Source organism: Chamaea fasciata, unplaced genomic scaffold, assembly GCF_029207755.1.
Source record: "Chamaea fasciata isolate MVZ Bird 193981 ecotype frontalis unplaced genomic scaffold, bChaFas1.0.hap1 SCAF_40, whole genome shotgun sequence".
Classification (NCBI taxonomy): Eukaryota; Metazoa; Chordata; class Aves; order Passeriformes; family Sylviidae; genus Chamaea; species Chamaea fasciata.
This window is the reverse complement of record NW_027094125.1, coordinates 363,105-380,659: the sequence shown is the minus strand read 5'-3', so window position 1 is coordinate 380,659 and position 17,555 is coordinate 363,105. Positions and strand designations below refer to the sequence as shown.

Below are 17,555 nucleotides of genomic sequence, written 5' to 3'. Positions count from 1 at the left end.
GCAAACAAACAAAAAGCAAAAACAGACAAACGAAAACTTTTCCAATCAGTCAGGCACAGTTTTAGGCTTGCAAAGGAAGCAGCCAAGGTGGGGGGGAGATCCCCCATGATTCTGAATACATTCTTAAAATCCCACAGACTTCGGCCGGGACACAGCACAGACCCTCCTGCAGGAAAGCGGGGGCGGGGCTGGATCCCACACTCCCCCTTCGCTCTTCTGCAGTCGCAGCCGAGGACTACAGCACTTTGAAGATATTATCACACACTCTGGCAATTGCAAACTTCACAAACAGATAAGAATACTTCATTTAACCAAAAACGTCCACTCGCCAAAAATCCCTCGGCTTTTACAAGGAGCTGGGAAACATAACCTTAGGCTGTAAGTTCAGCCTGTTGTCTGACTACCAAGGTGACACTAAGTACCCTTGATCACCGGCTATGTCAGGCATGGATGCGAAGAGACGAAAAAAAACCTCCTTGCCTCTTTTGTTCCCCCCCCCCCCCCCTTTTTTTTTTTCTCTCTCTATAAACAGTAAACAGCTTATTCACTCACGGCGCTTTTCTACTGAACAACAAACTAATTGAAGTCACACTATCAGTTAAACGATCAAAGCTAGCACACAGCCTTCCCAAATCCCTCCGCCTTCCCCGACAGAGGTATCCCTCCGCCAGTGAGCGGGAGTTTAAAAATCTCTTCCGTGTTGCAGAATTTCCAAAAACACAGAGATTAGTAGCACATTCCAAAATTACACAAACCGAAATGACTACTTCACAAGCTTTCACAAACCGCAACACAAACGGTACAAAACTGATTCACAATCACAAAACCTCGGGATCACCAAACAGACACAGGTCTGTCTGCAATACACACACATCCGGCGCACGGGACCACGACTCAAAACGGGACCCTTTGCATCTCAAAACTCAGGCTAGCCCCTCAGATTATGCATTAGCAAGGTGCACCTTTAAGCTACAAGCCGAAACCGGAGCTAGTACTGCTTTAAAACCAACAAGACTCAAGACCGGCGGCTCTGCTGCCGCCGTTGCTGCCCCTCCACTCGGGATGCAGCCACCAACTACCAGGTTCTTTACCTGGAAACAAAACAACCATCTACAATACTCGGCGGAGTTTTTCCAAAACTCATTCAGGCCGCTGCTTTGCATAAGACGTCTCTTATGACTTACAAGCTGCCTCTATTCAAAGGTACCTGTCTTCAGTATTTGTTCTTTATTTTATTTTTTAAACATACCTTTTTGTCCGTAGTTCCAGCAGGCTCTGGTCTGTCTCCGGGGGTGTCAGGGGGGTCGCAGGAGCCTTCTACCCAGAAAATCCTGGGGGGCAGCTAAAAGGGTCCTAGACCCCGATGGCCCCCTCGGCGAGAGAGAGCGTCTCCTACCTGGCTCGCCAAAATGAATTATTAAAAAAATATGAATATCGCCCCAATGCCAATATCCGACTACGACAGACAAAAGACTCTCTAACAGTTTAAAGTTAGAAAGTGTATGTTTAATTACGATGCCAGGCAGCGTGCGGGATAGCTCCCAAACACACGCGCTCACAGAAGATCACAGGGTCTTTTTATGTACAGAAGTATTGAATACCCAAAACGCAAATGTATATTCATGACTTTAGTACATCCCATTCCCGCTTCGTATGGTAATTAGCCAAAAGCTATTAAGCATGCGTTGTTTGTTCTTTGAAATGGGTCGGTGGTTCATTTTATGGGGCAGGGTCTCAAAATGATGAAGTGAGTGAGTCTTCTTCGCTTTGACTTTTTAACCTTTTAGTGTTGTGTGACAACTGAATCCTGTTTTCCCAGGAGTATTTGATTTATGAATTCATTGTCCTTCTTGAAGCCTATTGATTAGTCAGAATACACAAACATAAGTTGACAGGCCTCGTGATTTATCAGTTCCTTAAATCTGGCTTCTGCTTATCAAAAGGGAAGTCTATCTGTCTTACTTCAGCAATATCTGGTTTACCTAAAATCTTTAATTCTTCAAAATTAATGTTTCATTACCTGGCAGATACCTGTCTTCCCAAACCAAGACAATGGTGATGATGTTGACGACGGTGATGGATGTTGATGCCAGTGATGACATTGACTATGATGACAAACAACACTGATGTTGATAGTGACATTTACAGTGATGACAATAATGATGTTGATGATGACAATGATGACAATTGTGGGAATGCACAAGATCCATCAGTCACCGATAGACGATGATGTTGATGATGACAATGACAGTGATGAAAATGACAGTGCCACTGTCATTTGACATCCTGTTCATGCCGCGCTGTGGGAAGGTGCTGGGATGTTGATGGATGTCGATGACAGTGATGTCAGTGATGCCAGTGATAATATTGACAATGACAATGATGACAAGGACAATGCCATTGTCCCTAGACATCCTGCTTGTGCTGCACTGCCGGGAAGGTGATGGGATGGTGATGATGTTGACAGATGTTGATGATGATGTCAATGATGACATTGACAATGACAAGAATGATGACGATGATGACAATGACAATTATGACAACGACAGTGCCATTGTCCCCAGGTGTCCCATTCGGGACGGTGCTGGGATAGTGATGGATGTTGATGACGGTGGTGTCAATGATGCCAGTGATGATATTGACGATGACAATGATGACAATGACAATGCCACTGTCCGCAGACATCCTGTTCGTGCTGCGCTGTGGGAAGGCGCTGGGATGGTGATGGATGTTGATGACAGTGATGTCAGTGATGCCAACGATGATATTGACGGTGCCAATCTAATGATGGCAATGATGTCACTGTCCCCAGGCGTGCCGTTCGTGCTGCGCTGCTGGGAAGTTGATGGATGGTGATGACGTTGATGATGTTGATGGATGTTGATGATGTTGATGATGTTGATGATGTTAATGATGATATTGACAATGCTAACAATGATGATGTTGATGATGACAATGACAATGATGACAATCGTAGTGCCACTGTCCCCAGGCATCCCATTCATGGTGTGCTGTGGGAAGGCACTGGGATGGTGATGACAGTGATGTCAATGATGCCCATGATGATATTGATGGGTCCAATGATGTCACTGTCCCCAGGTGTGCCGTTCGTGCTGCGCTGCTGGGATGTTGATGTTGACGATGTTGGATAGATGATGATGATGATGATGATGTCAATGATGACATTGACAATGATGACAATGATGATGCCAACGATGTCACTGTCCCCAGGCGTGCCGTTCATGCTGCGCTGCGGGAAGGCGCTGAACGAGCGCAAGGCCGAGGTGCGGCTGCAGTTCCGGGAGGTGCCCGGGGACATCTTCGCCCAGCAGTGCAAGCGCAACGAGCTGGTGGTGCGCGTGCAGCCGCGTGAGGCCGTCTACGCCAAACTCAACACCAAGAAACCCGGAATGTTCCTGCAGCCCGAGGAGTCCGAGCTCGACCTCACCTACGGCAGCCGCTACAAGGTACCCCAAATGGGCTGGGGACGTGGGAATGGGGCTGGGGACACGGGGACACGGGGGTGGGGAGATGGGAGTGGGGAGATGGGAATGGGGACACGGGAATGGGGACACGGGAATGGAGTTGGGGACATGGGTCTGGGGACACAGGGGCGGGGACACGGGAATGGGGCTGGGGACACAGGAATGGGGACATGGGAACGGGGACACGGGGGTGGGGACATGGGAATGGGGGTGGGGACACGGGAATGGGGGTGGGGACACAGGAATGGGGGTGGGGACACGGAAATGAGGGTGGGGTCATGAAAATGGAGTTTGGGGACACAAAAATGGCGTTTGGGAACACAGAAATGGGGCTGGGGACACAGAAATGGGGCTGGGGACATGGAAATTGGGGTGGGGATAGGGAAATAGGATTTGGGGACACAAAAGTGGAGCACTGAGACCCAAAAATGGGGTTTAGGGACCCAAAAATGGAGTTTTGAGACATGAAAATGGAGCACCAAGAGCCAAAACGGGGTTTGGGGACCCAAAAATCTAACATTAGGACCCAAAAACGGGGGTTGGGGACATGAAAGTGGAGCATTGAGATCCAAAATGGGCTTTGTGCACCCAGAAACGAGGCTGGAACGCCAAAATCGCAACACTGAGACTCAAAATTGTAGTGTTGAGACCCCAAAACTGGGGGTGGACACCCCACATCTCAGGGGGGTCCCCCACCTGGAGGGGTTCCCAAAACCCACCTGGGTACCCCCAAATCCCAGGTGTTCCCCACACACCTGGGGCCACCTCAAACCCAGAGGAGCCCCCAGAATCGCCAAACCCCACACCTGGCAGGGTCCCCCCAAAGCCCAGGTGTCCCCCCACACCTGGGGGTGTCCCCCACACCTGGGGGGTGCCCCCAGACCCCCACCCCTGACCACCCCGGTGCCCCCCAGGATGTGAAGCTGCCGGACGCCTATGAGAGGCTGCTGGTGGACGTCATCTGTGGGAACCAAATGCACTTTGTGCACAGGTGAGACGGGACAGGTGACACCTGGGGACAGGGGGGACATGGGGGGACAGGTGGGACATGGGGGCAGGTGACTCCTGGGGACAGGGAGGGCATGGTGGGGACAGGTGGGTCATGGTGGTGACAGGTGGGACACAGTGACAGGACTGGGGACAGGGGGGACATGGTGGGGACAGGTGAGACGCAGTGACAGATGTGACGTCGTGGGGGCAGGTGTGACTTGGGATCAGGTGGGACATAGAGGGGAGGGCACAGGTAAGACATGGGGACAGGTGGGATGTAGGGGGTCAGGGGACCAGTACCCGTGGGACCATTTTGGAGGAGCTGAAGAGTCTGGGGGGGCACAGGTGGGACGCGAGGGGGACAGGTGAGTCCAGCTTGGGGAGGGCCAGTGGGACCAGTTTAGAGGGACAGGTGGGACCATTTTGGGGGCCCAGGTGAGCCCTGGGGTTTCCCAGGTAACCCTGGGGAGAGCCCAGGTGAGCCCAGGTGAGGTTTGGGGGAGTTTTGGGGTCCCCCAGCTCAGTTTTTTGGGGTGTCTCCCCCCCCGCAGTGACGAGCTGCGTGAGGCCTGGCGCATCTTCACCCCCCTCCTGCACCAGATCGAGCAGCGCCGCGAGCCCCCCATCCCCTACCCCTACGGCAGGTGAGACGGGGGGGCACCTGGGGGGGGGCTGGGGGTGATATGGGCTGGACTGGGGGGCCTGGGGGGCTGAGGAGTACCTGGGGGAGAACCTGGGAGGGCGGGGGGGGTGGGTACCTGGTGCAGGAATTTGGGTGTCTGGGGGACACACCTGAGGGGGAGGGGCTGGTCCCGGGGGTCCTGTTGCAGATTTGGGGGGTCCCAGAGGTTCCACTGGGGGGTTGGGTTGTCCCGGGGATTTGGGGGGATCCCGGGGGTCTCACTTGGGATTTGGGGGGATCCTGGGGGTCTCAGTGGGGATTTGGGGGGTCCCAGGGATTTGGGGGGATCCCGGGGGTCTCACTTGGGATTTGGGGGGATCCTGGGGGTCTCACTGGGGATTCGGGGGGTCCTGGGGATTTGGGGGGTCCTGGGGGTCTCACTGGGGATTTGGGGGGTCCCAGGGATTTGGGGGGATCTCGGGGGTCTCACTGGGGATTTGGGGGGATCCCGGGGTCTCACTGGGGATTCGGGCGGTCCCAGAGATTTGGGGGGATCCCGGGGATCTCACTGGGGATTTGGGGTGTCCTGGGGATTTGGGGGATCCCGGGGGTCTCACTGGGGATTCGGGGGGTCCTGGGGATTTGGGGGGTCCCGGGGGTCTCACTTGGGATTTGGGGGGATCCTGGGGGTCTCACTGGGGATTCGGGGGGTCCTGGGGATTTGGGGGGTCCTGGGGGTCTCACTGGGGATTTGGGGGTTCCCAGGGATTTGGGGGGATCTCGGGGGTCTCACTGGGGATTTGGGGGGATCCCGGGGTCTCACTGGGGATTCGGGGGGTCCCAGAGATTTGGGGGGATCCCGGGGGTCTCACTGGGGATTTGGGGTGTCCTGGGGATTTGGGGGATCCCGGGGGTCTCACTGGGGATTTGGGGTGTCCTGGGGATTTGGGGGATCCTGGGGGTCTCACTGGGGATTTGAGGGGATCCCGGGGGTCTCACTGGGGATTCGGGGGGTCCCGGGGCTCCCCCCTGACCCCGTGTCCCCCCTTTCCCAGCCGGGGCCCCCCCGAGGCGGACGAGCTGCTGCGGCGGGCGGGGTTCCTGTACGAGGGCACCTATCGGTGGGTGCCGCCCCCCGGGCCCGACCCCCACCCCTGACCCACGGCTGGACCCCCGGACCCAGGGGGGGACCCTCGCAGGGGCCTCTCCAAAAACACTCCAGGGCTCTGGGCTGGGGGTTGGTGCCCCACGGGACCCCCCGTGCCCCATAATCGCCCCGATCCTACCCCATGGACCCCTCAATTCCGACCCATTGACCCCCCTCGCCCCCAACACACTCCAGCCCCCCAAAAACACTCCTGGGCTGGGGATGACCCCCAAACCCCCCCCGCCCCATAGAGCCCCCCAGCCTTGCCCCATAGACCCCCCCTGGGCCCCCCAACCGCCGCAGCTGGGACCAAAGCTCCCCCACCCTCCAATCGAGTCCCCGAAGCATAATTACCCCTCCCCCCCCGCGCTGGGAGCAATTAATGCTTAACGCCAATCAATTAATCAATTACCTCGCCATTAACCAGGACCAATTAAACCCACCTTTGGCTAATTAATTACCACCAGCACCTTCTAATTGCCCCCAGGCACTTATCGGGCAGACCCCCGCCCCCCATGGCACTTATGGGGCAGAACCCAAACACTTGGGGGGGGTCACGACCCCCGGCACTTTTGGGGCACCATCCCCACTGCGGGGGCGGGGGGAGCCCCTGGACCCCCAACGGGGGCGGTGCTGAGGCGCAGGGGCGGGGTTTATGCTAATGAGGAAGGGGGTTATGCTAATGAGGAAGGGGGTTATGCTAATGACGAAGTGTTGCCATTGCCATGGGAACACTGAAGGGGCGGGGCCAACAGGCCAGCAGCCAATTCAGAGGCAGCAGAGTGGAAGGGGTGGGGCCAAAGCAGAAGGGGGCGTGGCCTTGCCGTAGCACCGGTGTCGCCGCTGTCGCCTGAGCACTCAGCGGGGGGATCCGCGCCCGGAGCGTGTCAGGGACAGGCCCAGGCGTGGGGACACCGGGACACCAGGGCTGGTGGCACTGTCTGCACGCTGTCCCTGCGGCCTCGCCCCCAGCCGCTGAGGGGGCAGCAGCTCCGAGCCACCCCCTGATGGCACCGAGGGGCCTGGGGACACCGCGGGGGGCCGGGGGCTGGTGTGACACCGCGGGGCCTGAGGGAGCCCAGGAGAGCCGAGGGACGGGATGGAACCTCTCTGAAGCAGGTGTCAGCCCTGGCAGAGCTGGGCCTCGCGGAGCCCCGGGGCCACGGGGAGCTGCCAGAGCTCAGGGTGGAACCCAGGCCCCCGTGTGACACCGCTGGGCCCCGTGGGAGCCAGGAGAGCTTTGTGACACAGTGGAGACTGATGGAACCAAGTGTCCCTTGGGACACAGAAGGGCCAGAGGGAGCCCGGGAGAGCAGAGTGAGGTTATGGCACCTCATGGCACCAAGGCTGCAGAGTGTGACACAGAGGGGCCTCGTGGAGCTCAGGAGAGCCCTGTGAGGCTCTGGGCCAACACGGCACCAAGGTTCCCCTGTGACCTGACAGAACCTCCTGCACGCAAGGGACCATTTTCCCCTGTGCTTGGAACTGGTGAGGCCACACCTCGAGTGCTGTGTCCAGTTCAGGGTGTCTCAGTTTGGGATGGACACTGAGTGCTGTGTCCAGTTCAGGGTGTCTCAGTTTAGGATGGACACTGAGTGCTGTGTCCAGTTCACGGTGTCTCAGTTTGGGATGGACACTGAGTGCTGTGTCCAGTTCAGGGTGTCTCAGTTTAGGATGGACACTGAGTGCTGTGTCCAGTTCATGGTGTCTCAGTTTAGGATGGACATTGAGTGCTGTGTCCAGTTCAGGGTGTCTCAGTTTGGGATGGACACTGAGGTGCTCGAGTGTGTCCAGAGAAGGGCAATGAGGCTGGTGAGGGGCTTGGAGCACAAACCCTGTGAGGAACGGCTGAGGGAGCTGGGGTTGTTCGTCCTGGAGAAGAGGAGGCTCAGGGGAGACCTCATCACACTCTACAACTCCCTGCCAGGTGACTGCAGCCAGGTGTGGGTTGGGCTCTGCTCCCAGGCAACCACTGGCAGAAGGAGAGGATACAGCCTAAGGCTGTGCCAGGGAAAGTTGAGGTTGGACATCAGGAAAAGATTCTTCATTGAAAGAGTGATTGGGCACTGGAATCGTCTGCCCAGGGAGGGGGTGGAGTCCCCATCCATGGACGTGTTAAAGAAAGAATGGACGTGGCACTTGTCCCTGTTTGAAAGACAGGAGTCTGCCACAGGAGGCGGGAACCTCCTTTGAAATAGAGAATGTGACCCCCTTCCCTCCGAATTATCCTAACTTTGAAATTCAGGGGCTTTCAGGCAAAGAGATGGGAAAAGGAATAACAGTTCTTCAGTAGTCTGTGTAACAAGGCAAAGCGACACAGACCCCCAAAGGAGATCACCTGATTGTAGAAATCTCCCCCTTTATGTACCTTTCTCTGTACCTGACATAACTGTAACTAGACTGAGACCCAACAGAAGTGAGCAGAAGGAAGGCACCTGCTGGCTGGCCCAGCTGCAGTGCTGCTGCCCGCAGGTTCCACCATCCGGTCACCGTCCTGCTCTGTCCACGCGTCTCTCCAGCCTCACTCCCGGCTGCCTCTCATCCTTCAAGCGATTTCCAACCATGCAGCCTGCAGCTGTGCCTTTCCCACGGGGCCTTCCCGTGAGAACAAACCTTAACCACTTCTACAGTTATAAACCAAAGCCTTCGTCTCCCCCCTCTTTTTTAATTAAGCAACAAAAACCTGCTAAGAAAAACCCAAACAATTTCTAAGACGTTAACAACAGTGGTAACAAGAATAACTATTAACAGAAGCCTGCTAGGAAAAACCCAAACAACTTCTAAGACATTAATAACAGTGGTAACAGTCAGAACTATAGCAACCTTTCAAAACCTAACACAGGCATACAACCTTGTAACTATGTGCACATAGAATCGGGAGGGTGAGACAAAAGGCCGCACACACGCTGAGGGAATCCATTTAACTCGGTGGCCTGTGGAGACACAGGCATAACCTCTCCCCATGTCAAGAAGTCCATTCTGCAATCAGTAAGTCCTTTATCATCACAGGAGGTTTGGGATGAGGCTTTGTGTCAAAGGAGCTCTGCCTCTCACCTGCCGTTTGTCCTGTATCATCACGATTTAAAGAATTGAGAATGTATAAGGCCTTGGTTAGTCTGTTGTGAGGACGCTCCAGTTCTGCCTTTCTTTGTTTCTCAAGCACGGTTTTCAAGGTCTTATGGGCAATAGCTTGCCCTGTGGGCGAGTGTGGAATGGCTGTATGGTGAGACACGCCCCGCTGCTGTAAGAAGTGATGGGTTTGCTCTGAGCTGTTTGCTCTGAGCTCCATTGTCTGTTTTGATGGTATGTGGAAGGCCTAGAGTGACAAACAGATGAAGCAGTGCCAGAGAGCCTTGGAGGGAGTCACACGGAGTTCTTTGCAGTCTCCCCCACACAGCATTTCTGGTCACAGTTTCCCCTCATTCCGTGATCTCTGCTGCCTGGGGTTTTTACTCTAGGGAAGCTTTTTGTTTTTTCCCTCTGTCAGCACTCAGAGAAGGGAAAGGGCAGGGCACAACAACCCAGTGGGTCCAGCAGAGGTGATGCTTGTGCTTCTGTCAGCAGAGCAGCTGCTGAAGGCACTGTCAGAGTCTTCAATCAGACCTGCTGGTCACTCCAAGTCACAGCTCGGGGTTCTCAGTCACTTGTTCAAGGAGAACTCCTTTTGCATTTTCCCGATTCCCCAAGAGTATGAAATTGAAATCACAGACTCAGGGAAGCTCCTTATCTTTATAGTGATCCCTCCCTTGATCTTTCCCTTGCAAAGTGCCCTCAGCAATGTCCTGGAGGTGATGTAGAGCTGGGAGAAGACCGGACCCACAGAGACCCTCCTGAAACCAGAAGCCCCCTCTCCTGCCTGGGCACCGCTGGTGGCACACGAAGCTTCCCAGCCTGCAGCCATGCCCAGGGAGCCCACACACCCCGTGCCTCCGGCAGGGCAGCAGGGAGGCTGCAGGCTGGGGGCTGTGCCAGCTCTGGGACATCATTCCAGGCAGCTGCACTGCCCTGCAGGCAGACACTCACCATGGCAGGGGCTGCCAAGCCTTGGCTCCGAGGGAGCTCTCCTGTGTACTCCCAGCCCAGGCTGCCTTTCCCCTCTCTCTGCCTCCCACCAGATGCGAGGGATAACCCTAACCCTAACCCTAACCCTCCCACCAATGGAGGCATCTCATCCTGGGTTTGCGTTCCCAGCGTTGGAGGAACACCCAGTTCCCATCCCATACCTTCCACTGAGCCACAGCAGGTGAGTTTCCTCTTGCCTCTGTACGTGTGTGCCCAGACCAGACACCTGTGTGTGAGTGTGTTCTCTCAGCTGCCATGGGAATTAATGAGCACAGAGGGCAGGAGTGAGCTGGTCCCAGGTAAATACCCAGGCACAAATGCCAGAGGTGGTCCCACGTCCCCAGGAAAAGGAGCAGGTTCCTGTGGAGGACTGTAATTGTCCTGGCATTCCCTGGCCAGGCAAAGCAATGGGGTGCCAACGGCCTGAAGGAGTTTTGGACAACTTCTTGGGTGGGCTAAGAAAGGTGATTCTCACTGGGACTTGGAGCTGACCAACAGGGAGGAGCTGGTCAGGAATGGGCTCAGCAGTGTCCCCCTTGGCTGTCATGACAATGAAATCGTGGGGTCTCAGGTGCCAAAAGGCAGTGAGCAAGGCCAGCAGCAGAGCGTGGGCCAGGGCACTGCAGAGGAGAAGAATTTGATGTGCTGGGACACAAGAGGTGCCATGGCAAAGGCAGGTCTGAAGGCTGAAGGAGCTCAGGAAATCTTAAGAGGTCCTGCAGGAAAGCCTCCTGCCAGGACAAGAAGGATCCCTCCAAATCCCCATGAAATAGGCATCCTTCTCCCGAGGCTGCCTGGCTCAACAGGCACAACTCCAGGACAGAGAGGCAGCAAACAAGAGATGGAAACGGGGCAAGTTGCAAAGCAGGGATTTAGCACACCTCGCCCCAGGATGTAGGGATGAAACCAAAAGCAAAGCTCCCAGGGGTTTGAGAGATGCTGGGAAGGGCAGAGGAAGCACCAGGAGGTGTCCAGGAATAGAAGGTCCTGCTGAGGGAGTCTCGCCCATCCTGGAGCTCTGGCACAAGTGGGCACTGGGGCTCCTGTGGGCATGTCAGCCTTCCTCTGGGAGGGATTGGGCTTGTCCATGGCACGGCTCTAGACTCTGCAGAATCTCCTTGAAGCCAGGCTGATGAGCTAAATATGTCTGCATTAATGCAGAATTGGGTCTCCAAAATCCATCTGGTTTGAATTTGTCTCCTTAGGTTGAGACCTCTTTGTTTTGACTACATTCCTGAAGTCTCAGCCTAGGAGTTCAGGGATTAGGGGAAATTGTCAGGATGTTTACATTGGCAAAATCTCTGAGGGTGCCAAGGTCCCCCTGCACTCAAGGTCCCTCCTGAGAGCTGGGATGGGTGAGGATGGCTCATCCTGAAGCACAGTTGCTAAGGGGATCATGGAATGATGGAATCATAGGATGGGTTGGGTGGGGAAGGACCTTTAAAGGCCATCGAGCCCAACCAGCTGCCATGGGCAGGAACATCTCCAACCAGGGCGAGCTGCTCAAAGCCCCGTCCAGCGTGGCTCTGGATGTTTGCAAGGATGAGGCATCCAGCCCCTCCCTGGGCAGCCGGTTCCTTGCTTTCACCACCCTCCGTGTAAAAAATCTCTGCCTCTGGTGGGATCCCTTGGATGACAGTGTGAGGAGCAGAAGGCCAGTGCAGCTCAGGGAAGGGAGAGACTCATTCGATGGCACTGCTGGCCTGGGCAGGATTACCACGGCTCAGAAAGGCCACAGGCAGGGCAAGGGAAGCCAAACCCGGGCCAGTGGTGAGAGAGCAATCAGGGCTGGGCTGAGGGCTTGAGAGAGGATGAGGAGGATGAGGAAAGAGGACTCCCTGTCCTTGCCTGCCCAGAGGGTCCTTCCCCAAGAGCTTTGCAAGTGCCTGAGCTCTTGGTGCCCTTGGCCATGGCAGTCGTCTGCCCCAGTGAGGTCTGTGAGGAGACAGGTTGTCCTTGTGGCACTGGGGCTGTGTCCTTGTGGCCCTGGGGACGCTGGGCACCGTGACACTGCTGTCCTTCCCTGGGCATGGCCCAGCACAGCCCAGGCTGCTCCAGGGAGAGCCCTGGGCTCTGGGAGGGACAGGATCGCCCGTCCCAGGGAGCAGGATTCAGGTCTTGGCCCTTCCGCTCCCTCAAACAAAGGGTTTGCTCAGCACCAGAGCCAGTGCCCAGTGCCTCTGCCTGCAATCACAGCCTCCAATTCCCAGCTGTAACGAGGCCCTGGGGAGGCTTCATCAGAAAGGGCTTTCAGTGGCAACTCTTAAGGCTCCAAGGCTCTTTGGGTTTTTCTTCTGACTTGGATTTCTTGAGGGACTGCTGCTGTCTCCTGTCAGGATCTGAGGATCCTGGACTCAGGACACCAAATCCACCCCAGGGCTCATTCAAAGGAAGAAAGGCCTAATGAGTCGTTACCTTCCCAGCCCTTTGTCAAGTCTTTAAGACTTGTACAGCTAATTAGAGAGGTTCGAGGACGTGAGATGAAGGTTCCAATGCCCATTTTGAAGGGGTGATAACAGCATTGTGCAGCTGACACCGATCCAGGGTATCCTAAGGATATCCTAAGGACCCATGGAGAAACAGTTCCTCATGGCCCAAGACGGGATGGAGAACTCTGCCCATCTCCCCCAGCCCCGGCCCTTTGTCTCAGTGACCACCTGGGACCTGCCTCACTTTCTGTGACATGAGACTTGTCCACTGAGTTCTGTAGTGACGTTACAGCTCCTCTGCACCAACTTCCACCTCCTTTCACCCTAGATCTGGCTGCCAACAGGCACGGAAGGGTTTCTGCTAATCATAAAACAGAAAAGATATTAGTTAAAAATAATAACAACAAAAAAAAACCATAAAAACCCCAAAGTAAAACCACCAGCAACAAAAGAAACAAACTAACAAGCAGAACCCCAGAAGCCCACCCAGCTCCAGAGGCGGAACATGCAAAAGAGCCGGACACAACAAATGATTCCCACATCCTCCACGACCCCTGCAGGCGGTGCCCCTCGGGCAGGTCCTGCCCAGGGACCCCTCACAGCCCCACGGGTCCCGGCCCCGCTGGGTTTGACAGGTCCCCTCCCAAAATGCCGAGTTCAGTTCTGACCCAGCATTAAAAACCCCAAGACTAAATAGCAGATTCCAGAATCCTGCAAAATCCCGCCCAAGAACATTTCGCTATAAAATCACAAGTATTAACAAAAGCTGAGAAAGTCAACAACGTTCGAAAACAAGCTTCAAGCACTTGGACTAGAAGAGCTCAGGCAATAAAATGAATTGGAATGAACCCTCACTTTCTAACATGTGAGCAGTGCAATGAAGGATTTATCTTAATTTTACTGTAGCCGCTATTAATAAAGTGCAAGATTTAAGAGTCTCAAAAAATAAAAATAAATAAATAAAAAAGACCCCCCCACTATACCAAAAAGACAAACCTCATTTTTATTTACTGTCATGAAGCTCCTGAAAAAACAATCAAATCATCCTGCAAGTTCAGAGGTACAAAAGAAATCTGACTTGAGTTTCTGCACCAAATCACAGGAGGGTTTGTCCCACTGGCCATTCAGAATGGGAGTAAATGAACAAATCCATATTTTCCAAGATATTTTCCATGGTCATCCTCCATTTCTTTAAGGCAGATTGCACCAAAGACTGATTATATTCTGCCTGGGAAGAAAGATGCTTTGAGTTATTTAGGCTTTGAGGTGCATTTAAAAATGACTTTCACTAAAGTCAGATAACTCCCAGGCTTGAAGGTAAGGCTTAAATAAAATTAGCCACTTGCCTGCAATATTTGCAGACAGAACACACTGAAATGCCCTTTCACAGGAAAATCTAAAACAAATCTTAAATCTAATTCTGGCCAACACCAGCCGGAGACAAGATGAGAGCTGTTACCAATTCTGAGTTTGGTTCCCAAAGTGATTGACCCCAAAGCCTGCGATGAACTTTGGCAGAATTGTGCACAGCGGCTCTGAAACCCGGGCCCGCAATGACAGAAGTGTTTGGACCTGGGTGACGTCCCTTCCAGCCACCAATTGCACAGTGACAGCTGCTGCTCCCACAGGAAAATGGGCTTTGGGGTCATTGGAAGCACCAGCCCAGCCCAGGGCCTGGCTGCATTGTAATGAACAAGAGATTCACTCAGCCAATATATCGAGCAACAATCAATTTATCAATTCATTAGTTCAAATGATAAAATGTGAGCAAAGCAGCGTGCTGGGTACAGTGGGGGGTTCCCGAATGCTGAATTTTGCTGGTATTTATTGCCCATCTTCATAAAGCACTACTCAGCCGGTTTTTTTGGTGGTTTCCTCCTAGTTTCTATTTGTGAAGTCCGATTTCCATACCTCATTGTGATCAGTTCCTATTGGTGACATCGAATTTCTATTACCCCAAGGTTGTAAATTAGTGATGGTGATGTCCGTTTTCTCTTTCCAGAATCATACATCAGTGATGGTGATGTTTGGCTTCCCCTCCCAGGATCATGCATCTGTGATGATGGGGTCCAGTTTTCCTTTCCAGGATCCTCAGTTTTTTTAGCTTAGGATAAGCTCACTTCCTTCTTTTATTTAGTGGTTACCACTCCTTTTATATATCCTAAAGCTGTAGTTCAAAACCTCTCACTACAAAGCAGCTCAAAGCTTACAATAATTTTGTTTTAAAGCAAATAATAATACTTATGCATTCTTCTATCCTATATGCTAAAGGCCTAAAAAAACCCTTTAAACTTATATTGTGAGAACTTTAAAACTCACATTATTCACGTATAAGCATGCAAAATATTTGTCCAAAAAGCCTCTTTCCATGCTCTTTTTCCTGTTTGTTTATTAAAACTCGTTTTCATAACTGTCCCGTGGCCTCATTCGACATATTTCACAACAACTACACGGGTCACTTTTTGGTGGTGTTTTTTTTTTTTTTTTTTTTTTTTTTTTTTTTTTTTTTTTTTTTTTTTTTTTTTTTTTTTTTTTTTTTTGTTGTTGTTGTTTTTTTTTTTTTTTTTTTTTTTTACCTGACAGGAAACACAACCCCACATTTCACTGCAGGAACCCTGGCAGGGGAAGGAGGGGTTGGTTTGGAAGCTCCTGAGTGCCCCCAGTGCAGCTGAGCCCGGAGCCATCCCTGCCTTGCCGAGCAGCAGCTGAGGAGCAGGAGCACTGCCCAGTGCGCCCCGTCTGTGTTGAGAGTGTGAAAAAATGAGTTTCGCTCTCTTGGAAAAATTTATAAGTTGTATTAAAAAAAAAAAAATAGACAGTTTAGGAGACAGGAAAGCAAAGGTATCTCGGCCGAGGGTGCCTCCCTGGAAAAGGACACTCACTCCTTCAAAATCCTTGTTTTTAAGGATTAACCTTTTACATATGCGGTTTTTTTCAAACATTCTTTTGAGTCCAGATGTCCTTTTGGTTTTTGGCCCCCCTTCCTTCGAAACTTGCCCCACTGTACTAAATTATCATTTTATTAGATAGAAGTCCTTGTTGGTGCCTGGGAGTTTTTCTGATACCAGAAGATCAATGAACTCTCTCTTGTAGCCTTTGTTTCACCACTGTCTCGGTCTTATCAATTTCAGCAATGTAGAAGGATCTTCTCTCTCTGCATCTTCTGGTTTGGTCAGTTCAGATATTACAAAGAGAAAAAAAACCTAGTCTTTTTACTATTCACCCTATGTCACAATCAGAAAATACATTCATCACCTTTCTAAACTCTATTAATAAAACACAATACAGTATAATTATACAGATAATGGTCATTTTAATATTTGTGAAAAGCCCACTTTCTAATATGCATTTATAACAAGAGGAATGACAGACTTGTCTTTACAAACTAGCAGTGGAGGATCTTCTGGTAGATAAAACCAGCACTGAGAGATGAAAGAAACAATGGGGAGGATTCCACTGATTGATGAATGGAAAAGAAGATATTTGCCATTACAAACAAACTGTAGGTTTGCTGATAAATGAAACTGGATATTGAAAGAGGAAAGAAACAATGGGGGAAACCCATAAATTCCGTAAGAATTAAAAATTAAAAGGGGGGTTATACATTCAAGGGGAATTTTAGGTATTAGGCACTCCGGGAAGTCTGTAACTCTCAAGTACCTCAGCGAATGGAGAAAGAGAGAGGGAAATGCAGCCGGGAAATGAGGATAAAACAGGAGGCTGCGTCCTCCAAAATTTGAGGGAGCCCAGGGGGAATGCCCCATGGCCTCTCCCTTAATTTGAATACAGTAAAAGGACTCCTTAGTCTCCTTTTTGGACATAAACCTCTGGCGTTTGTGGATTAATTTTCCTAACAGTGTCGGGCTGGCCGGGCCTGGGCGGGCTCTGGGGCAGTTGGGCCGGGGCAGTTGGGCCGGGGCAGGGCTCTCCAACCGCCCCGGGTGTGTAACTGCAACCCGGCAGCTGCCAGAACAGCCATGGAGCCCCGGCAGGTGGGTGGGGAAGGGGCAGCTCCCCCTGTGCCGGGCCCCGAGGGGCCTCGTGGGCCTGGGCTGTCCCACGGGGAACAGCCGCTTCCCTTTGGGAACAACGGGGCATTCCCGGGGCTGTTCTGGAGCCGGCAGCAGCTTTGGTGCTGGCCGTGGGGACGAGCCTGGCAGGGAGCGGGGCTCCTGGCCATGCCAAGGCCTCACATCTCCTCCGTCAGTGCGGGCACTAACGAGGGAGCAGCTCTTCGCTGCATCCCCAGCACCCCAGTTTACAGCCCAGCCTCAGCGCTGCCCAGACGCCGCGCTGGGTTTCTCCCAGTCCCCTCCCAGATGATTGCTCGTGGCCCAGAGGAGCCCGCAGGGAGGGTCAGAGGGTGCTCCGGGGGCTGGAGCACTTCTGCCACGGGAAAGGCTGCGAGAGCTGAGACCACTGCCTGAAGAGGGCTCACGAGAGATCTTAGAGCTCCTTCCAGCCCCTGAAGGAACTCAGGGAGAGTTCCCTAAAGGAACTTGGGGAGGGACTTTGGACAAGGATCTGCAGGGACAGCACAAGGGGGAATGGCTCCCAACTGAGAAAGGGCAGGGATCGACTGGACCTGGGGAAGAAATTCCTCCCTGGAGGAGGAATGGTGAGGAGGGTGGGGAAGCCCTGGCACAGGTTGCCCAGAGCAAACAGAGGTTGCCCTGGAAGTGTTCCAGGCCAGGCTGGATGGGGCTCTGAACAACTTCCCTCCTGGTGTTCTCATCAGGGAAGATATTTTCCTGCAGGTTGCTTGTTCCATTTTCAAACTCTGGGGTTGAAAGGATTCCCAGGGAGGGGAGGAAGACCCG

At 53.0% G+C, this 17,555-nt stretch overlaps 1 pseudogene; it reads right to left on the bottom strand.

Moving 5' to 3' along the window:
- Window positions 1-17,555, bottom strand: part of LOC136303664 (zinc finger protein 208-like) — a 179,681-nt pseudogene that overhangs the window by 139,717 nt on the left and 22,409 nt on the right.